The sequence below is a fragment of the Panthera leo genome, chromosome F2, assembly GCF_018350215.1.
Source record: "Panthera leo isolate Ple1 chromosome F2, P.leo_Ple1_pat1.1, whole genome shotgun sequence".
In the NCBI taxonomy this organism is placed as follows: domain Eukaryota; kingdom Metazoa; phylum Chordata; class Mammalia; order Carnivora; family Felidae; genus Panthera; species Panthera leo.
The window spans coordinates 65,851,798-65,874,802 of record NC_056695.1 but is presented as its reverse complement, the minus strand read 5'-3'; the positions used below and the strand labels follow the sequence as shown (position 1 = coordinate 65,874,802).

Sequence of the window (23,005 nt, the reverse complement as noted above, 5' to 3'; positions counted from 1 at the left end):
TGCACCCGCAAAAACGACAAACCTGGATTAAGAGTCAGGGGATCTGAATCCCGCTTTCGAGGAAGAATAAAAACGGCTTCTGACCCCGGGCGAGTAATAGTCTTTCTCGGTCTCATCTCCCTCACTTGAAAAATAAAGAGGTTGGACCAGAGCAGCATTTCTCAAAGCGCGTTCTAGAAGCTTCTGCCACACTCGTGCCCCTACACAGAGCCCCCGTGGCCAGAGCAGTGCCATGAGTGACCAACCTAGTACCCGTCCCCCAAGCTCCACCTCTGTTAGCTTGTTGTCTGCATTTGGATACTGTCTACACAGCCTGGAGCCTCAACAGACTGTTCCGGAGCTGACCCAGACCCTCTCATAAAAAGAGATTCTGAATTGGCGTAAATCTCGGCTCCGTGAGGAAGGAAAATGAACTGCCGGCTTGCTGAAAAACTAGGACAAGGTTCTCTTTAGCAAGTCTCCAGGTACTGTTCAGGCAATCCCCGGGTATCATGAGCCTTAAAATACGCCCCGCCTGGTGCGATGTCTCCTGATTAAGTTGGCTGCCAGGCTCAGGGCATTTCAGGCAGGAGTGGTGAATTTTAACACCACACAATTACTAGTAGTTTGGAAAACCCTTTTGAAAACACCATGCCAATCATTTAATTCATTTTCCAAGTCCTTTTTAATGCAAAATATGCTAATATGTTGCTGGAGTGTCCAGCAGAGAAACCTGCTGGAAAGTGGGGCCTCTCTTGCTTGGAGGTTAGGCGGAGAGTTGGTGGGAATAGGGCACAGTGGGAATAATGGCCCATTTTCCCTCCAGTGAAGAAAGGCAGGCTGATGCCACTGGGTTCAAGTGCTTCTTTGTGCTCCCTTCAGCTGCACAAGGTGCGCTCACCCTCACAGCCACAGATCTGGGGTATAATGGGCTTCTTTTCCACCGAAGCCCATGTCCCGCCCCTGGTGAGTGAGAGGTGTCCTTGAGTTGTCTGCTACCTCCTCCTGGTGAGTAGGGGACAGTGAAGGAGGGAGAAAGGAAAGGGGGAGGGAGAAATTCATGGCTTGGTCGAATAAGTTTCTTTGGGTGCCAGATGGGGAGAGGGGGCTGCTGCACCATGGCCTTTGACAGAGGACATAACCCAGCAGGACTCCATTTCTCTTACCTGCATAAACTACATCAGGAAGAACATAAACCACACATGCGGGGCCCCTCTTAGAGGCTGTAGGTCAGTCTACTCCATGATATCATTCCACGGTATCATTACCATAATTCCATCATTACGATTCCACGATATCATTAAAGGTTGCTGTTCTTGCGTATTTAGTAAGCAGAAACGCCTGGGGACTACTTGTATACGCGTGCTAGTCCTGGTGTGTATTCGTGTGGGGTGGTACACGGGAGTACGACACGTGGATCTAGAACTTTATGGCTATCATTAATTGAGCACCTACTATCTTCCAGGGACAATACGTGCCTTGATTGCAATGAGAGAAACACACATCCAGGCACACAGAAAGTAAGGCATGCATGGCGGCATCCCCATGTATCAGAGTGGGTTGCAAGCTACCAAATCTCTGGCCCGAGGCTTGCAAACAGGTGGCTGGGGCTGGATTTGGCTCTCAGACGTGTTTTCTTTGAGCTACACTATGCGTTAAGCATTTTGGAAATGTCTTATAAAAACCAAGATTTCAGGGAAACTTGGATGGCTCAGTTGGTTGATCGTCTGACACCTGATTTCGGCTCAGGTCATGATCTCACAGTTTGTGAGTTTGAGCCCCGGGTTGGGTTCTGTGCTGACAGCACGTGGCCTGCTTGGGATTCTCTCTCTCCCTCTCTCTGCTCCTTGCCCGCTCATGCTCTCTCTCTCTCTCTCTCTCTCTCTCTCCAAATAAATAAACATTTTTTTTTTAAACCAAGATTTCCAACTTTCCTTGGAAAAACAAAAGGTAGGGGTGCCTGGGTGGCTTAGTCGGTTGAGTGTCCGACTTTGGCTCAGGTCATGATCTCGCAGTCCGTGAGTTCAAGCCCTGCATCAGGCTCTGTGCTGACAGCTCGGAGCCTGGAGCCTACTTCGGATTCTGTGCCTCCCTCTCTCTCTGCCCCTAACCTACTCGCATTCTGTCTCCCTCTCTCTCAAAAATAAATAAACATTAAAAAATTAAAACAAAACAAAACAAAACAAACAAAAGGTAGCTGTCTGGCATCCCTAAGTCCATATTCCTGCCTGGGAACAGTCTGTTGGGGCTCAGTGGCGAGTGTCCCTTTTGGACTGGGCGTGGAATTTTCGATTTTGTCAAAGTTGCCACACTCCCCATTCCTTACTTCTGGCTCGCCTTCCTCATTCCTTTTACCTGCCTGACTTCATATGCACTTGAGTTTGCAAGCCTAACATAGGATAGGCCCCTTGCTTTGCTAGTGAGGAACCTGAGGCCTAGAGAGGTGAAGAGACAGCAGACAAGGGCAGACTTGAATCCAGGTTTCTGCTGGACATCAGGGTCTGAGCTGTTTTTCCCACATCACACTGTGTGTCATCAAGGGAACTTGGGGGTACACAGTGTTTTCAATACAGGAGGACCATCATAATGACCTGGTGGATGGACCAGCCCAAGACATGGCTGCTGTAGGGTGAGGCAGGGGGCTGGAGGGAGGGGGGGCGGAAGAACAACAGCCTAAAACAGAACAGTCTTAGAAAGGGAGTAACGGGTTCTTGGCTGCCTTGTGGACCTGAAACCCCGTTTATTCAGTGCTGTTTGCTTGTGACTTTTAAAATGTATTTTATTGTGAAACAGAACATATAGAAAACCACATAACACAGAAATATACATATTGTTTTCAACTGTTTATGATTTTTTTTTTTTTTGGTCCTGTTTTCTTTCTAAAAGCCATCAAAGATGCTTCAAAATCAGGGCTTTTTTTTCAGTCTGCACTCACCCCAGATAAGAAACCACCCTACCTCTGGGGAGCCTGGGTGACTTAGTCGGTTAAGCGTCCGACGCCAGCTCAGGTCATGATCTCACAGCTCATGAGTTCAAGCCCTGCATTGGGCTCTGAGCTGACAGCTTGGAGCCTGTAGCCTGCTTCAGACTCTGTGTCTCCCTCTCTCTCTTTGCCCCTCCCCACTCGTGCTCTGTCTCTCTCTCTCAAAAAAAAAATAAACATTAAAAATAATAATAAGAAGAGGGACAGGATCTCTCCAGGGTGGAGAACCTCTAGGATTCTGCCAGGTTCAGAATACTGTGGAGAGCGGAAGGAATCTTCCGGGATTTCTGTGAAAGGCAGGACAGTGATGCCATCACTTACCGGCCCGGGCCAGAAGCAAAACCTTCCTCATGGCTACATTCGGACCAGAAACCAGGTGGCAGCATCTATCACAGATCCCTCCAGGTAACAGGATGTTGGTGAAAAGGGAACCTAAAAGTCGTGGGCTCCAAGCCCCTCGCTGACAGCTGAGTATACAACGTTTGGATGAAGAACGTGACTTGCTCAAGGTCTGATACTGAATATTAAGCCACATCCCAGGGCCTTTTCCTTCAGCCTTTATTCCAAAGTAAAACCTCTCACAAGGTCTGGAGGCCTGGGGGTGTGAACAGGAGGGCTCTTCAGACCAGGCTTCTCACTCACAAAAGGGCATAAATTGAAACTTTTGACACAGTCCATGTCAAAACTATATGAGGCTGTCTGAATCAGAGACTCTAAGACCTGTACAATACCCTGAATTTAAGTATTTTAAATATAGGAGCACCTGGGTGGCTCAGTTGGTTGAGCCTCCAACTCTCGGTTTTGGCTCAGGTCATGGTCCCAGAGTTGTGGGATCGAGCCCCGTGTTAGGCTGTGTGAAGTGTGGAGCTTGCTTGGGATTCTCTCTCTTCCTCTGCCCCTCTCCCCTGCTGTCTCTCTTTATAATAAATAAAATTTTAAAAAAGTTTTTAAAGTCTTTTAAATGTAAACCTCGTGCTAAACTCACAACTCAGTTCTATAGCAGAGTATTCTGGATATCAAGAGTAAACTTGCTGATATAAAGATTTTGCAGGTTTTACGGTAATCAGTTCTCATATTTTTTCATACTTTAATGTGCCAGAAGACCAAAGCTGGGGCCAGGCTCTCTCTTGCTCTCTTTGTGGACTCATCCCATGGCAAAACGCAAACAGCAGAAGCTGCTGGGGGGCCCCTTCAGTTCAGTGAATGGAAGCAGGGGGCTGGTGTAGTGAATGGAGGTGGGTTACATCCATCTCAGCCAAGGCAACGGCACTTCCTATGTGCTTCCTAAGTGCCAGGAATGGGCTAACGGTTGGGTACAGAGATGACCGCCCTGCCCATGAGGAAGTCACAGCCTGGCCAGGCAGCCAGACACTGGACGAGCTATAAAGTGATGTGACAAGTAGATGCAGAAAGTGCTGGGAGTCCCAGTGGGGAGGAGAACATGCATCAGCCGGAGGGTGTAGCAAGGGGCAGATGGTGTGATGAGAGGCAGAGAGAAAAACGTCCCTTCCAAAGATGTCCACACCCTACTCCCCAGTGCCTGTGAATATGTTAGCTTACATGGCAAGAGGGACTCTGCAGATGTGGTTAGGTTATGGACGTAGAGATGGGGAGATGATCCTGGCTTATCTGGACGGGCCCGATGTAATCATGCAGGTCCTCAGAAGTGAAAGAGGGAGTCAGAGTGACACAGTTTGAGAAAGACTCAATAGGCCATTGCTTTGAAGATGAAAGAAGGGTCCATAAGCCAAGGAACACAGGCAGCTTCCAGAAGCTGGAAAAGTCAGGGAAACAGATTCTCCTCTAGAGCCTCCCGAAGGAACAGCCCGGTGATACCTTGATTTTAGCCCCGTGAGACCCATTTCAGACTTGTGACCTCCACCAAGGTTGTGGTAGTTTGGTACAGCAGCCCTAGAACACAGACAATGGAGGATAACTCGAGTAGGACACAGGAGCCCTGGGGGACTAGTCCTGAACCGGCAGCCCTTGCCCTCTCAAAGCCTCTATTTATCTATTTCTCCCTCTGAAAAACGAGAGCACTGGTGAGGGTAGGGATGGCTGGCTCAGTCACTACAGCACACAACTCTTGGTCTCAGGGTGATGAGTTCAAGCCCCTCAATGGGCGTGGAGCTTACTTAAAAACAACAACAACAACAACAACAACAATAAACCAAGAGCACTGGGTGTAGACACTCTCTGATGTCCCTTCTGGTTCTGACACTTGGTGGTTTTATGAAGAAGAGGAGCAGCTACCATAATGTAATGACTGGCAACTGGTTGTGAGGGTTGACAGAAAACAGCCTGTCCCAGAGCGTGTTTGGTGGAATTTAAATTCTAAGGGCTGCTGATAAGGGTCAGTCAGAAAAGAGGGCTATTCATGCAGCAAATTATTACCCATCACTTACCAGGCACTGTTCTGAACCCTGGGGAGTCGGTGGTGAACAGGACAGATGACCTCCCTGCCCTCACAGAGCTCAGATCAGAGAAGTGAACTAACACACTCTTTGTTAGGAGAGAACTAATGAACAGGCCAATTTCCACTGGTCATGATACCACGAAGAAAATGAAACCTGGTGATGAGACAGTGTGGGACAAGGAGGCCAGCTTCTCCTGGTAGAATGGTCAGAGCTGGCCTCTCAGGGTCAAATTCGACCTGGGCTTACGTGATGAGATGAGCTGGGCGTTTGAAGAAAAGGGGGAAGAAGTATGAAAAAATACTGAGCTAAATAAAATTAAACAGAATTCTATATGGAAGAGTCCTGAGGGTTTGAACATATCAGTTGGTTCATGTGTTCGCTGTCCAGTGACACATTATTTTATTGAGCCAGGCAGTGTTCTAGACACAAGGGATACAGTACTGAACAAAACAGGCAAGGTCCCTGGCGCGTGGAGCATTGTGAGTGTGGGGGAAACAGACAATACAAAACTCAACAGATAAATATAACAGCAGGATATAAAAGGACTCGGAGGGGGCACCTGGGTGGCTCGGTCGGCTGAGCGTCCAACTCTTGGTTTTGGCTCAGGTCAAGATCTCATAGCTTTGTGGGTTTGAGCCCCGCGTCGGGCTCTGCTCTGCGCTGCCTGTTTGGGATTCTCTCTCCCCCTCTCTCTGTGCCCCTCCCCTACTGGTGCCATCTCGGTCTCTCTCAAAATTGAGAAACAAACGTAACAAAAAATAAAAGGACTCTGAGGAACAGAACGGGTATGGGGATAGGCGTTGACAGCGGTGGTTAATGGTGGTCTGGGAAGATATCTGGCGTAGACATCTGAACAGAGAATTAACATGCAAGATGACTCGGTAGGCAGCATTTCCCAAACTAACATGACAACACAACCCCTTTGTCCCAGAGCATCACGCGGGACACAGACTGCTCAGAACACACTTTGAGAAACCCTGGCCCAGAGACAGCTGAAGCATGAACCACACTCTCGCAGGACCGAGGCTAGCATGTCAGGATGGAGACTATGAATCTCATGAATACAGAGTAAGGCATTTTGTGCAGAAAGTCCCCGCCTCCAAATGCGTATCAGAAAGTAGGAGAGGGGTGCCTGGCTGGCTCAGTTAGTACAGCATGTGACTCTTGATCTTGGGGTCGTGGGGTCGTGAATTCAAGCCCCATGCTGGGTACGGAGCCTACTTTAAAAAAAAAAAAAAAAAAAAAAGCAAGTGGGAGTGACTGGGAATTCTCTGCTTGACTGCTAGTTAGTAAAGCTCTGCATGCTCTCCTGAGCCATCCCAGACTCCCCCTCGGTTCTGCGGGATTCATGAAGCTTGAGGATAAGGTAAGCCCATGATTGGATGAGTCGGCACTAGCCCGTGCTGGTTTTCCCCAGAGAGCAGAATATAAAAGAACAGGAATCCTTTTTCTAGGATGTTATGTTGCAAAGAACATGTATTTGTTTTTTCAAGCGTATCATCTGGGTGACAACGATCAATGTCCACATTTCCGGGGATCTTTAGCCAAGTCCCCCTTCACTTCTGATTAAGGAATAAATGGTGCACCCTGGGACCAGAAACAAGATCTGGGGCCCGAACAGGGCCGACGCTCATGCAAAGCGCACACCCTGAGAAAAAGACCAATATTCTCCCCAGGAAGCCACAGGGAGTTTCACTGCGAGCAAACCCCACCGTCCCTGCGATGTCCTTTCCTGTCTAGAGAAGGCCGTCTGGACTTTCTCACAGCTCAAGTCAGAGGAGGCACATTATGTATTCAAGTCCTGCTGCGGCAAGCCTTCCAGCACGCCATCCTGCCTGGGCTCCAGCAGAAACACCTCTCTGGGGAGCAGGCTCTGTTCGTGGTAAGCTGGGCTCCGGGTCGGCCAGAGGAACTGCTCTGAAAGCCCACAGAACGTGGCCTCGCCTGGCAGGTGGTAATGCCGTTCACCTTCCTCGTTCCCTAGGCGAGATGTGAGCTCAGACAGATGGGGGGGGGGGGGGGCGGGTCTTCCCATGAAAGCCAACGCCTTTCCCAAGCCTCTGCTTCCCTGAACTGCCTGCCCGAGCCCCCATGTGGTTCCTCTGCTTGGATAATCCTCCTGCCCCTCGTCACCTTCTTGTCACCTGCCATCTTTTTCATCTTGGCTCAGTGTCACTTCCTCTGGGAAACTGTCTGTCTTGATCGGATCAAATACCACCATTGGGGGTGCTTAGGGCACATCGTGCCTCTTTGACGAGCACCTGCAGTGGCTCTGAGTCCCAGGTCCTGCCACTCACATCCCTTCAACAAATCCCATCACCTCCCCGGGCCTCAGTTGCCGAAGGAAGGGAGGTGAAAAGATGCTCACTGTGCTTCCCTCCCTGTCCCCGTGCTCTGAGATTTCCCTTCCTGAGACAAGAGTCACACTCATTTACTTAGCGCTGAAATGACAGAGAGAGCCACAGTATTGGTTTCCACACTTTTGAAGACACGCCATCCCTTTCCAAATGATGCTGTCTCATCCTAAAGCAGGGAACGGGCGGAGCTACTTTGCCTGAAATGGGCCAAAGTCTGGAAGCCCTTTGTCTCCCAGCCTCTGAGGTACCTCCCCCGCCGAGGGCTCCAGAGGCACGGGTTTCAAGCCACTCCCTGGGACGGGCCTTCCAAATCGAACACTAGGGCAAGTTCCAAAGTCCACCCACTCACACCCCATGCTGACTGGCTGCCTGAATTCTGTGGGGTCCGCAGATCTTCTACTGACAAGTGTCCAAAAGACACAAAGGTTTGTCTGTTCCTCTTTAAGCTTTCTTTCAACATGTCTGATTTCACACGTAGCTCCGGAGCACGCACGAAAGGGGGATCATAAAAAGGTAGGAGAGGCGAGACCCATCGGTGAGCCCACTTCCAAATCTGTGATATGGACACAAGGGCCACAAGCACTGGAGCAAAGGACACAAGCAACCGCTGTTGGCGCTGCCCGCTCTCTCACAGAGGAGGCACGGACACCCATGTGGGGGTGTGCTGGCCCTCCACACATCTCGGGCGCCTGAGTCCCATCGTCCTCAGCGGAGCCCCCTAGACCCGACTTCGGAGTTCTGACCGCGGAGGGCCGGGCAGCAAATCGGCAGACCTGGCCACGGGTCCCCAGGAGCACCCAGCACGGTCACGGGCACGATCGAGGACTTCGGGTCCTTGCAGTAGTAGCCCACCCCTCCTTCAGAATTCAGAATTTGCTGGAACACCTCCTACCGATCACTATCACCCAGGTGTGAATCACTGGGGGGACTTCTACAGCCAGAGCTGCACACTCCTTTCTTTCTTTCTTTCTTTTCTAACACCTTCCAAATTCATCACCCTCGACGTGGTGAGCAAAAGAACGTGCAGACATTTGTGGGGAAGGGGTGAGTGCCCCTGCTTCCCCTATGTCAGGGAGATACCAAAACCCACAGAGAAATCATCTGGGAGAAGACTCCCAGGATGGGCCTTTGTGGGCACCTGTCCAAAGGTTCCGATTTGGAAGCCACAACAGCTGGCCTTTTGGAGCCAGAGAGAAAGCTTTCATATATTGAGACAATTGATTATTATTATTTTTTTAAAGGCTCCAAAACCTCCTCTAAAGCCATCTCCTGTACTTAAACATTCCCTTAGTTCTCCCCCGCCCCCCCCCCCATATTTATTTGGCTTATAAAAACGTATTAAATCAGTAGTCACTCTGCTGTCTCAAATGTGTCTACTCTCAGCCCCACGGTCTGGTGACAGTTCTCTTTATCGATCTCAAGACAGCAGCCGAAAGTCCTGTAGTCCTGTAGGTCTCCCCCTCCTCCCCACCGCCTGCCCCTTTGTCCTGTCCGGTCCTCTCCAACTTACTCTATGAAGGCTCGGTGACAGACACAGCAAGCTGGAAGGGGAGGGAGGCAGTGCTATTTATAATTCGGCAGCGTTGGCCCTCAGAACACGGCCATTTTTTCCAGGCGGACTGCCAGATCCCACATTCCCCAGGCTCCATATATGGGCCTCTCACAGGCCCCTGTGCCCATAGCCTTGCCTCTGAGGGGACCAAGGCCGCCTGGCAAGTCAGGAAGGTAAGGCCCGATCCGCTCCTCCATGGCCGTGGGGGCCACAGCCAGCCCGGGAGCCTGGCCTCCCCGTGCTTCCCCTGGGGGGGTGGTCAGAAAGTGGGGAGAAAGGAATAAGAAACCCTGAGGTCCCAGCCCGAAGGAGTTGGAGAGCAGCCGGCTTTCTCTCCAGGGCTTGAATAAGAATGGCGAGGAAAAAATGTATTCTTGCTACGAAACATTAGGTCACCCCTTGTTTTTTGCCAAGTGGTTTTCAATTGTTTCCATCGAGATGTGACTGAGGTCCACGGCAGCCCTGCCAGCCCCCGAGGGCTCCGAAAGCCGGATTTATGGACGCCCTTGGATAGGCAGATGGGAGGGGAAGCCCAGGGAGGGTGGGCAAGCCAAGGCGAGGGAGCAGGGCTTTGCCAAGCAGAGATTTTCTGCAGGCTCTCAGCTTTGATTAGCATATATTAAGGGCGCAGAGAGAGAAAGGTGTCCGGCCTCTTGTGGGCATTTGGACATAAACGCCCCCCTGCCCTCCAGAAACCAAGCACTGAGGCAAGAGGAAGGGCCTGACGGGTTGACTTGTCACTCCAGGCTTTTCTCATCTCTGTCCCTTCTAGGCCAACGCCTGTCAGGCCAGGCTGGGGCCACAAATGGGCGGGAGGGGGGGGGCCTGGAGAACCCCCCTCCACGGGCATGTGGGCGATTTTACTTCGATTTTGTGGACTGTTTCTCCAACCTCCTCAAGAATGGTCTGCAGTGGACACAGCTGTGTCAAATCAAGTTCAAGTCCTTTCTCTAAATAGCCTTTTGTGGCCATCTGGATATCTCTTCCTTAGGATGGAGAGCATCTGGTATTATTATGAATTGTTATTATTAATATCAATAATAAGAGTCTGCCTTTATTGAGTGTTCACCATGCCACCCACTTAACATATAGCATCTCATTTAATCTTCGTAACACCCCCAAGAGATGGATGTTCTTCTGCAGGTGAGGAAACTGGGGTGCAGAGAGGTGAAGCAGCATGTCCATGCTTACCCTACGGGTAAGTAGCAGACCCCCACGCCTGTCCAGCTCCTCACTTCCCACCTCTCTGCTCTACGTACCAGTTCCTGTCACTTGCGTCTGCGCTGTCTTTGTTCCTTTTTTCTCCTTGCAGGTGGAGGCCCCTTCTTAAATGTGTTGCCCCTTCTCTTCTCTCCTGAGCATCTAGGACAAACTAGACCCACAAAGAATCTTCACTCAGGAGGCAGTTCTTCGGCCAAGGGCACCTCTCACCTGTGAGCTCTTTTCAGCGTAGGAAGGATTCTGGATTCTCTGTGGACCCCATGGCCTCTGTAGCCCTCCCTGAACAGCCAGGACCCTCTATCTGTGGAGGTCCCAGCCGTCCCGTTACTTGCTTGCCTGTGACAAATATGGGGCTGGCACTTCAGCAGGGAGAAGAAACAGCAGGAGTTGATCAATTCCTAAGCAACAAAGATCCTGTTTTCATGCAAACGTCCTCGGCATTAAAACAAAAACAAATTCTTCCCGGGGCACGTCCTGGATGCCAAGTCTCCTTGCAAGACACATTTTTAAGCGGGGTTCTGCGCCTGCGTGAGAGACTAACGGGGAATGGGAGGAGAGCTGTGAGCCAGGTGTCAGGAGGCAATGCAGGACCTTAAGGTGGCATGGCAACAAGTGCCTTGAGTTCTGAGCAGGTAGGGACCACCGAGGGCTTCCTGGAGGAGGGAGTTCTTCCGATTCAACTCAGCGGTCTCCTGACTGATGGTGTTGGCCTGATCTTGCAGGACCTGGGTGCCCACCAACACCAGCACTACTGGAACATCGCCAGGGTCACTGGGCTAGCCCAACAGTTACAGAAACATCCACAGGGCATCTGGCCTCCAGCTGGCTCCAGCCGTTTTGTCCTTTATGAACACGGGGGTTCAAAGGCAACACTGTTAACAGCTCAAGGGCAGGGCCACACAATTCGCTTTTGGCAAATAACTAGCAATACCAGGACTGCAGCATTTTAGTGCTGCAAGATCACCTGCTACCACCCCCTTACCGCCGATGCCTTGCCCAAGGCTCCCGGTCCAGCCAAGACTCCAGCTCAAACCTCTTTCCTCCTGCTCTCTGAGACCTTCTGCGCAGCCTCCTTTTCTCACACTGTGGAGGTATTCTCTGGCTTCAGCACATGCCCAGAAGCACTACTGGGCTGGGTACCGGGAGACACGGAGCACACGGCACCAGGCTGCAGTCTTCTCAAGGTAGCCTGCGAGCAATTCCAGGGTAGGAGCAGCGCCTTCCCAATGCATCTCTCTTCCCAGCGCCTACCACGGCAAGGGGGACGGGGCAGGCAAAGGTCTGGTGCGGGGCACAGTAAACGGGCAAGTCTGGCAGGATTAAAGGGCCCATAAAGGGGCTTTGTGGCAAGAATCAGCTAATTAGAGTGGAAAGAGCATGGACTTGGGGTAGAAAAGATGTGGGCTGGCATCCAACACGGTCACCATGTCGGGGGATTGAGAGGGTTCCCCATTATCCATGTTCTCTTCCTGCCAAGCATGCAGCTGGACTCCACTTCCCAGTCTTCCTTGCAGTTAGGATGGTCACGTGGCTACACTCTGGCCAATGGACTGAAAGCGGAAGTAATGTGGGGCAATTTCAGGCCCAGCCCCTGAAAACCTCCCACATGTGGTTCTTCATCTACCAATTGACCCAGAGTGCTCCCAGGACCAGGTTCCCGAATCCCTGTGTGGAAGACCACCTGCCAAACATCTGCACTGAATCGTGTTCGCAGGAAATAAACTCCTAAAGCGTTACGCTATTAAAATTTGGGGGTTACCGCTGTTAGCCCAACCTAATACAGTCTCTTACTAGCCATGTGGCTTTGGATAAGTTTCTTAACCTCCTGAAGCTCCAATTTCCTCATCTGTAAAATGAGAATTTAAAAAACCTTCCTGAGAATGACTGGGCTAACATTTGTGAAGATCTCACAATTAAGGCTGCATTATGACTTTTGTGAGCCCTACACATTTTTGCCTTTATGGGTCCGGTCCCTTCCTGCATTAAATTAAAAAAAAAATAATAGAAATAAAAAAACAAAAAATTGGGTTTTTAATATTACATCGGTATAAAGAGGAGTACAATCCAGGCCAGATAAATCATGATGCTTATTATTGTTTCTTATTTCTATATTTGATTTTATATTCATTATTATTATGTTCATTTTTTCCTTCTGACTTTAAGGGAAATTAAAATCAAACATTTTCTGGGGCTCTGAAAATATCGTGGGCACTAGGCGTTATGCCTATGTACCTAACGGAGAAGATGACCCAGCATGCCTGGCCCATGATGCATGCACTGAATCAAAACTATTATGGATTTTTTTTTAAAGTTTGTTATTTTGAGAGACAGAGAGGGGAAGTAGGGCAGAGAAAGAGAGAGAGAGAGAGAGAGAGAGAGAGAGAGAGAGAGAGAATCCCAAGAAGGCTCTGCACTGTCAGCACAGAGCCCAACGTGGGGCTCAAACTTACAAATGGTGAGATCCTGACCTGAGCTGAAATCAAGAGATGGTCAGTTAACTAACTTAGCCACCCAGGTCCCCCAAAACTATTATGGATTAAAAAAAATAGGAAGATGGAAGCATGAAATAGCAACAACTGGTCATGAAGCCCCTTTCACATACTTCATTTCCTCCAACTCTCACGTCCACTGTATGAAATGATTCTCACTTCTATTTTCCAATGAGAAAGGTGAGGCTCGGAGAGGTCAAGGGTCATGCTCAAGAGGGGTAGGAGCCCCGTGCATGGTGCCTCATATCAGGCAGAGTGCTAGACACCTGTCTTTGTTACTTTTCATTTTCTCAACGCGGTACGATAGGGATTCTTTTTTTTTAATCCCCATTGTATGACTGAAAAAAAAAAAAAAGATACTGATGTAAGGACAAGCGGCTGAGCTGAGAACTGAAACCACTTCTGGGGCCAAATCTAATGCTCCCTCTACCACCTCGCCTTTCCATCTATCAATAGCTCTGTCACGAGAATTGATACATGGCAGTGTCTATGGAGGGTGTCAGACGCCCCAACACCTTCTTTCATAGAGCAGAGAAGAACCTGCGCAGGGCTGAAATCCAAACACATCATGCCAGATCAGACTTGTGCTTTCTCATTCTCCACCCAAATGTACTCCTTAGAAGGTCTAATTATAGTGACTTCTATTTTCTTGTAAATAATCACATCTGTCATAACTGATTTAACTGATTCAAGGCTCCAAGTTGGCAGTCTTGGAGGCCCGAGCCAATGTGTCAATTACGCCAAGAAGGCTGTAAGCAAAAGTTGCACGAAATGGAAGAGAGAAAAAAAAATTAGTCACAGGCATATAGATGGTGGGGACCAATATGTGCTTTTTCACAACAGTAATATCAACACAAACTCCTAAACGTGGCCAATGGGTGTCAATCCGTCGGCAACCTAATTTAGTAAAACAGACACAGCCAGCCAGATCCTAGGGAATAAAAACAATCTTTTTTAGTGGAGACTCAATCCTAGAAACTGGTTTCTCCAATATCTTTCAAGTCTAAGTAAATACCCTCAGGAATTTGCCACGGCTCTTTACGCTTGTCTTCAGGAGAAAAGATGCGTTGAAGGACTCACGTGATTCAGGAATATACAGCTTTCCCCTTTTTGAAAGTTTGTGTTATGCCACCTCACCTTTATGAGAGATCTCCATTAGTACCTGGCTTCGCTAACGGAAAGAAATGCAAAAAGGACTTTCTATGGAAAAAAGGGCAAAAAATGAAAATAGCATTATTAGTTTTGCAGCAGCCATTAAAGAGATAGCTGCACCCCAAGCAGGGAGAGTGGCCCCACCAAGATCCTTCCCTGGGACCTACACTTAGAATCTCGGCATCAACTGCCTGTGCTTTGACTTATTTTGTGCATCCTGTAGCAAGAAGTGTCCTAAGGTATCAGAAAAGCCTGAGAGGTTTTTTGGGGGCTTGGGGAGCTGAAAAATTTCCTATACAAATGAATGGTAATTGCTTCTTTGCTTTATGCCGCTTCAGCTTGCTCACGACAGGTTTCATAGGAACACTCTACTCTAGGACAGTGGGGGAAACTTGAAGTCTTAGTGGCTATATTTGAGCGTGGCTGTTCAGCCAGCACAGAGTGGTAGCTAGAACTTTCGATATGGACTTGGGTACAAGTCTCTCTCCACTTCTCACTAGTGTGACTAAGCAAATCATTTAACCTTCCCCAGTGCATCTCAGCTTCCTCATCTATGAAATGGTGACAACCTAGAACCCTCGTGGGACTGAATGATCTAATGACTCAGTATGACAGCCTGTTGGAAAGTGTAAGCACCACATAAATGCTCATTATCATTATTAACAGATCAGCATATACTGAGTGCTGTTTTCAATCCATGGGAATGGCTTCTCTCTCCTAAAATAACTCCAAGCAGAAACAGTCATGCTTTCAGTCACAGAGGGGAGGTGAGACTTCTTTCCTAGGGAGGTGTTTGAAAGTCGTCTTGCCAATTAAGCTCTGAAAGTCCCTGTGTCTGAAGGGAAGCTTCGAGAAAGGAGTATCTTCCAGGTAAGAATGTGGGAAAGTAAAAGATGGCTCTCATCCACTCCCCAGTTGCCCACGGGAAATGCTTTTGGTGACCCCAATCCTGCAGCTGGTGTAACTTCCTTCGGTCCTGGTCCATCAGCGTGAGCAGAGGGGTTAAGAGCAGACTCTGAAGCCAGACTTCCTGAACTTTGAGTACTGCTCCGCTCTTTACTTATGGTGTGATCTTGGACAAGTTATCTGTGTTTCAGTTCCTCATCTATAACATGAGGGTAATAACAATACCTACCCCTTAGGGTGCTAGTGAGGAATGAATGAACGAATACACGTCCAAAGCTCACAGTAGGACCAGGTACATAGGAAGCAATTAGCATCCGGCTTGCAATGGCCATATTACAGTCATTGGCCTTCCCCTCATCCCGTGTTCATTAACATGCATGTTTAACAGCTTTTCCACACCAACCCCCTTACTAGGAAGGAGATTCTTTAGTCCACATAGAAGATCTGAAAACAAAACACAGTATTAAGAACTCCATGATCTATATACCTGAATCTGCAAGAGAGGCCCAGGGTCACCTCCTTCAAGGGCAGTTCATTTCCAGGGTAGAGATGTGGGGGAAAAAGGCTCTGGACTGAGAATCAAGAGGCCCAAGTCCTAGGCCAGTGCCATTTTGCCCACTCTGTGGCCTTGAGCAAATCACTTCATCTCTCTGGGTATTAATTTTCTCAGCTGTAAAAATAGGGGACTTTGGTTGTGAATCTCAGTTTATACGTCTGTAAACAACGATAATAGGAATAACTATCCTATAACACCACATCATGTAGTGCGAACCAAATCACGCATCCCATGTAAAGGTGGACAAGGGTCCTGAGCATGGCCCATAAGGCTCTGGACCATCCAGTTCCTGTGTCTCCTGGCCCACGGCTCTCCCTTCACTTGTTCTGGTCCGCACACTGGCCTCCTGGCTTTTCTCCCACTCCCCAGGCACACTGCTACCACAGTGCCTTTGCCCCAGCTTTGTTCCTCTGCCTGGAATGCTCTTTCCATAAATAGTCCCATGGCTCACTCCCACACCATTTTCAAATACTGGATTATTATTTTTTCCACAGCTACTATCACTTTCTTGCATAGTGCACGATTTCCTTGCTTATGATGACTACTACCCTTTATTGTCTGTCTCCTCCCAGGCCAAGGATGTGTGTTCCATGAGGGCAGGATTCTATTTTGTTTCTGTCCCCCAAAAGCCTAGAAGACTACCCGGCACATAACAGGTGATCAGTAACTATTTGATATTTACTGAATGAATGAATGAATGAATGAAGAGCACTTTGTACAGCAAGAAGGTGCTTACTGAATTTGGGGCAGCCTTCCTAAATGTTAGGGGGAGATTCTTACTCCTCCCCTGCCTTCTTTCCATGAGGAAGGATCCTTACTGAGTCACCCTGGACCTGTTTCCATCCCTGTCACCCACGTTTGCCTAGAAGTGGAGTAAAGCATCTCGCTGGCGGATGAGTCACTGGTCCATTTCTTGATTCAATGAAGTTAAGCTGCAAACTTCACAGATGCAATTTCTTTGCCTGTTCTGGCTCTGCCATCAGACAGAGCAATGCTCTAAGTGAGTGAGTCTGCTTTGCAGGCTCACAGTTCCCTCCTTGGGTTCTGTGTGGGGTGGGGTGCAGGACAGGGGGCGTTAGAAAGACCTTCTAGCCAACAGATGTACGTAAGTCATGCTCACTAGCCTGGCTCTGTAAGGAACAAAGTGGACATTAAAAACAATTTTTTTTTTAATGTTTACTTTTTTTTGAGAGAGAGACAGAGAACTAGCTGGGGAGGGGTAGAGAGAGAGGGAGACACAGAATCTGAAACAGGCTCCAGGTCCTGGGCTGTCAGCACAGAGCCTGAAACGGGGCTTGAACCCATGAACCATGAGATCATGACCTGAGCGGAAGTCGGACACTCAACCGACTGAGCCACCCAGGTGCCCCACTTGTATCTCTCCTGATTGGTCTTGAACCTGGTCAAGCAACAGCACTGTGCCATTTACTGACCCCTAAAACTTCAACTAAATATTCCAAATTTTAACGAGTGAAGCCTTACGTTCTTTGTTTCCAGACTGTTTTCGATCCTAGTCGCTCTCCTTCCACGTATTAGTTTGAGAATGTCCCACTTTGCACACAATACTGCAAACTGCTGAGCACAATTCTGTGAGGAGGCTTGTGACTGGCTCGCTCTGGACACACACTGTTCCCAATGCTGCTAAAAACTATCTCCACATCCCTCTTCACACCGCTAGTCCTTCCGGGACCTGCAGCCCATACAGCCTTTCCCACCCAGGATCTGCGGTGCCTCAGGGTTCTGTCTCCCGCTCTCTGGTGGGACTTGATGCTGTTCTTCAAGTCACTAGATTTGGCTCATTCTTCTTGAGATCTTCTAAATGGCTGTGCTTGTCATCCAATAAACCCACTAATACTCCCACCTTCGTGTTATTTCTGACCACAGTGAAATGCAAGTAACCATTGCCCGAAGGTCTGCAAGGTCTCGGGCATGGCACGAGGCATTCTCCTTGCCTTGTCCCTTAAACAAACCGATGAGGCAGGTGTTACTATCCCCCATTTTACAGATGAGGAAACTGAGGTTTTCAGAAGTGAAGCACCTTCACGTATCACTGTAGCTTGTAAGAAGCAGTGTGAGTTCCAAAGGCCACACATTGGATGACTCCTAGGGCTAGCATTTAGGTTAGAATAGGGGTGAGCCCAGAGAGCCAGACTCGCCACCAGGAACCTCAGTCCGGACAATTCTACTCAGATCTGTCAATACCCTTTGGTGCGGTCATTTAACCTGCAAACTTATCCAATGGCATCATCCAACATTTCTCCATCATGTTTCCAAAGAACGCATGAGTGGCTTTCTCAAACACCTTGATTAATACCAGAGATGCCTGACTTGGGGCGTTTTCCTCATCTACTAGCTCAAAAGCCATTTTTGAAGAAATGAAGCGAATCTGCTTCACTCTGATCTCGGTGAGTCCATGCTGGATTCTACCGACCACCGTTCTTCCCTCTCACAGCCCTGGCCAAAGACTCCAGGGAACCTGGAGATTTAAGGAAGCTAGGTCCACCACTAGCTGAATCCAGGGGTGAGGGGAGACCTGTAGTGAGGCACTGTCTGCCTTCTCCAGCACGTTGGTGGCAGGGAGGGGAGATGGCATTAGAATCAGGAAGCAAAATGATTCATTTGGCAAGAAGAGATCTGTCCAAACCACTTGCCTGTTGTAATTCTGGAGCACTCGGCTGCTCTAGGCTGAAACAGCAACCCCAGACTGCGTTCCTGAAGCATTCAGGAAATAGTGACAGCAAGTCATTTACGGAATCCAGAAAAACAGCCTGCATTTATTAAACTCTTACTATTTGCCAAGCATTTTGCACAGTGCTGGGTTTACACGATCTTGTAAAATGCTTTATCTTTCTTAAGTTTACTTATTTATTTGGGAGAGAGAGAGAGCATGGGAGAGAGAGAGCAACTGAGCAGGGGAGGGGCAGAGAGAGACGGAGAGAGAGAATCCCAAGCAGGCTCCATGCTGTCAGCGCAGAGCCCAACACAGGGCTCAATCTCAGGATACTGAGATCATGACCCGAGCTGAATTCAAGAGTTGGACGCTTAACCAACTAAGCCACCGAGGCGCCCCTCATAAAATGCCTTAAAACCATCTTTAGCAAAGAAATACATGCTCATAATTAAGAAATGAAATACTACAGAGGCTTATAATGAAAACCACCAGCTTATGATAAAAGTTAACCCCCTCCAACATAGTCCCCAGAGGCAACCTTTTCTAACTCTAGTTAGAAACTTCTAGTTCTTTTGGCAGCCACTTCTCCAAGTATAGGATTTCCTCTAATCTGCAAAAATATTGTATTATGTAGACAGTGATTACCTCTCTTTACAGATGATGAAATGGTGGCACACTGTGGCCTCGGGTCACACGGCTGGAAAAGGGTGGAGTCATGATTCAAACTCAGGTCTGCCTCACTCTTGGTCCTGCTATTTTTTTTTTTTAATGTTTATTTTTGAGAGAGAGAGAAAGAGACAGACAGACAGAGTGCTAGTGGGGGAGGGGCAGAGAGAGAGGGAGACACAGAATCCAAAGCAGGTTCCAGGCTCTGAGCTGTCAGCACAGAGCCTGACGCGGGGCTGGAACTCACAAACCACGAGATCATGACCTGAGTCGAAGTTGGACACTTAACCAACTGAGCCACCCAGGCACCCCTTGGTCCTGCTCTTAAACTTCACACCCCACAGCCAGCCTGTCTGGAGCTTACCTAGTAAAGGATGTGGCTCAGGTCACATCAGGCACATGTGCCCCCGATGGCTTGTGAGGTTACCTAAGGTCTAAAATCACTTCCAGCGGACATAAGTAAGTAACACCATGGGATCGCGCATAAATGAGCTCTCTTTGCCCCTGGGAGGTTTGTTTTCAGCTCTTCTTTCTAGTTTCTTTGGGTTCTTCCTCCTCTAGCCACTTCAGCCGTCTCTGCCCCTTCTGCTGTGATACAACTGCTAATAGGACTTCAGAGGGCGGGTCTCTGAGGCCCTTATTTCCCTCTAGAAGCTTCCTCAAGCTGAAAGGTGGTACAGAGGGCATTTGTCATCATCTCTGTTAGGATGTTGCAAAAAAAAAAAAAAAAAAAAAAAGACCAGTCCCTCCCAGATTCAGGGTTTTATAAAGAAATGATTTTCCTTTATTTTGTGGCTGTAGCTAGTGCTTGAGAAAATGTGTGTGAGGTGCAAAATCTAACATTGACAAGATTTGTTAATAATATAGCTGCTGGGGGTGGGGGCGCACGGGTGGCTCAGTCGTTTGAACATCCAACTCTGGGTTTCCGCTCAGGTGATGAGCCCAGGGTTGTGGGGTCAAGCCATCGGGCTCCACGCTCAGCGTGAAGATTCTCTTCTCTTTCTCTCTCTCTCCCTCTGCCCCTCTCCCCTGCTCACGTGTGCAGCCTCTAAAATAAAATAATTAAAAAAAAAAATAACATAGCTGCTGGTAAGGAGCTCCGACCCAGACTGGTCAGGTTCAAATCTTAGAAAGCGCCCTCACTAGCTTCCATATCCTGACAAGGTACTCTCCTTCCTACAACTGATTCTGCAGCTGCAAACCTGAAAGGGCGTGCTGCGGATTATGGATTATGAAGGATGAACTGTGTGGGTTAATACATGTGCTTTGAACTCTGCTGACCAAGGCCAGTGCTGTCATTTATTAGAAACCTGTTCTATGGGGCGCCTGGGTGGCGCAGTCGGTTAAGCGTCCGGCTTCAGCCAGGTCACGATCTCGCGGTCCGTGAGTTCGAGCCCCGCGTCAGGCTCTGGGCTGATGGCTCGGAGCCTGGAGCCTGTTTCCGATTCTGTGTCTCCCTCTCTCTCTGCCCCTCCCCCGTTCATGCTCTGTCTCTCTCTGTCCCAAAAATAAATAAAAAAAAAAAAGTTGAAAAAAAAATTTATGAAAAGAAACCTGTTCTAGCACCCTGCAGTTTACGTGAGGTGCCCACATACACTGTATGTGGTCCTCATATCTATAAGGAGTCAGGGCAGAAATGATTATTAGTCTCTTCAAAATATTTAAAGGTATAATTATTAGCCCGTTTTACAGATGAGTAAGAAAACTGAAAGAAAAAAAAAAAAAAGGCGACAGGATGGTCCAGAGTCCGAAGGAGTCACTAAGAACCCTTTTGAACTTTCCTGCTAACAAGGCTGGGTGACTTCGGACAAGTCACTGTACCTCTCTGAGCCTCACTCGTAAAAGAAGAGGGCCTTATCTTACAGAGAGGCAATAACACTGAAGTTCAGAGAAGGTATCCCGAGTCAGACTCTGGATTTCAATCAGCGGTCTTCCACTCATCACCTGGGTGACTTCGGGCAAATTACTTCATTTCCTGGTGCCTCCGTTTCCTCATCTGCAAAATGGGGCTAATAATAGACCCCACCCTAGAAGGTAGTTATAGGAATTGAATGAGTAAACCTGTGTTAACATCTTGGGAGGAGGCCGGGCACGCAGAAGCCCAACATCAGTGATTAGTACGGAGCCTCACGTGGCCCGCCCTAAGCCCTGTGTGTCGGTACCATGATCCCTACCTTGACTGTGGGGTGCCCACTGGGCAGGATGCTGGCTGTGGTTACCAGGCTGGGTGGCCTCCGACAGGAGTGTTAAATTTGCCATCTAAATTCAAAGGCCACCTGCAAGTGCCTAACATTTCAATCTGAATGGAAAACCCTATTGCTCTATTTCTACCTACAACACTGACGATGCTGTTTTGCTTTCCTTCCCATACAGCCTGGAAATCCTGAATAAATGTCAAAAAGAATTCATGGAGTCAACAAATATGCACGAGTATTAAAACTCTTAGGAGTGAACCATGTCCTACGTTACCAGAAGCTTAACGGGATGAGACTTTCAATTTCATTACTCGATAAATATGCCCATTTAGGGCCCAGGTGAGATGGCTACAATTTGTAGCTAATAAGTTGGCTGGAAAGCGTCTGAGCCCGCCTAGGAGCCCGCGTTGCCTCACATTTTAGGGCCCAGCCACCGCAACAAAGTAGCAGAAGCAATCATGGCTCCCGCTCACCAACCACACAGATCAGAGGGTCATAGGACAGCAAGGTCCCACCCCAACTTCGAGACGCAGAGAAAATGAATCTTTCTGAGCCTCACCTTTCCTATCCATCAAATGGGACAAACAGGAATACCCCATAAATGCGGCTTAAGTGATTTAGAACAGTGGCCATAGCAGGTGCACAGTCAAGGTTAGGTGGTACTTATCACGTAAGACAGCCTCTCTCCAGTTCCAGGGGCCACCCCTCCACTTGCTCTATCGGGCCCTGCAGCTGTCGCTCACCCAGGGCCTCCCCATTTCCTGCTGGCTCTACTCATCCCTGTGCACCTACCTGTGAACGGTCCATTCACTAATTCCCGTGACTACTCCACGTTCTGTCGGGGGCCCTGACTCAGATGCCTGTATGTACTGTGTCCTAGGCAGTTTTCATGAATTTCTCTAATGCTTCCAGCACTCTTGTGAGGGAAGCATTATTGTACCCATTTCTAAGGACTAGAAAACTGAGGCTTGAAATCCAGTCCCAGTTTCACAATTAGGAAGCTGTTCAGCTAAGTTTGAAATTCAGCCCTAGCTTTCACACCCAGGCCTAGTTTAACGCCCAGTGAAAAGGAAACATGTATCCATGGCTTCCCCAAAGCTTACAGAGAAGATGTGATGACAATCTTCTAGGACAACTCCTCCGATAGGAATAAGAATAGTGACCCTGACAACAGCCAAGGGCACATGGATTGGAGTGTTAGTCAGAGATGGCTTCCCGGAGGAGGAGATATTAACCCGACTCGTAAACGATGGGGAGTTATTCTGGGAACAAAGAAGAAGGGCTACCACGTATAAATTTAGGTCCAGAGGGAGAAGAGAAAGAAGACGCTTTTTCAGGAGCTGCAAGCAGTTCAAAACTCCTGGAGCAGAGCGCTCCAGGGGGAGGGAATGACGAGAGGGGGCTGCGTCCTGCCCAGGGAAATGCCACCAATGCTGGGCTGAGGACCTGGACCTTTTTCACACCAGTGTTTGCAGAAGTGAGGCTTACACAGACAGTGCTCTGGTCACCTGTCTGTGACTGCCAGCCCCTCTGAGACAGAATGTCTATTTCAAACCTTCAAACCCAGCCCGGAGCTCTGTATACAACAGGTGCCCCCAAAATGAGACTGACAACTGAAAAAAAAATGATATTTGAGAAGCGCTCCTCTGGGTCTGAACAGATGCCGCCCGTGCCCTACCGCGTGCCCCCTTCCACGCACTTGAGCCTCATAGAATTCTAACTGCCAACACCTGTGTTTCCTTGCTTGGGGGCTCTCTCCGGTTTCCGGGCCCACTTTGCTTCCTGAGTGGGTACTGGTGAGTCCCATGCCTGTCACACCCCTTGGGTGGGCCATGCGGTCCCGTGAGCTGCGGCCCCAGGT

The 23,005-nt window shown here is 48.8% G+C and overlaps 1 protein-coding gene across 5 annotated transcripts in view; it reads right to left on the bottom strand.

Moving 5' to 3' along the window:
* ZHX2 (zinc fingers and homeoboxes 2) overlaps positions 1-23,005 on the bottom strand; it is a 161,942-nt gene that overhangs the window by 118,255 nt on the left and 20,682 nt on the right. The gene's annotated exons all lie outside the window — the stretch shown is intronic.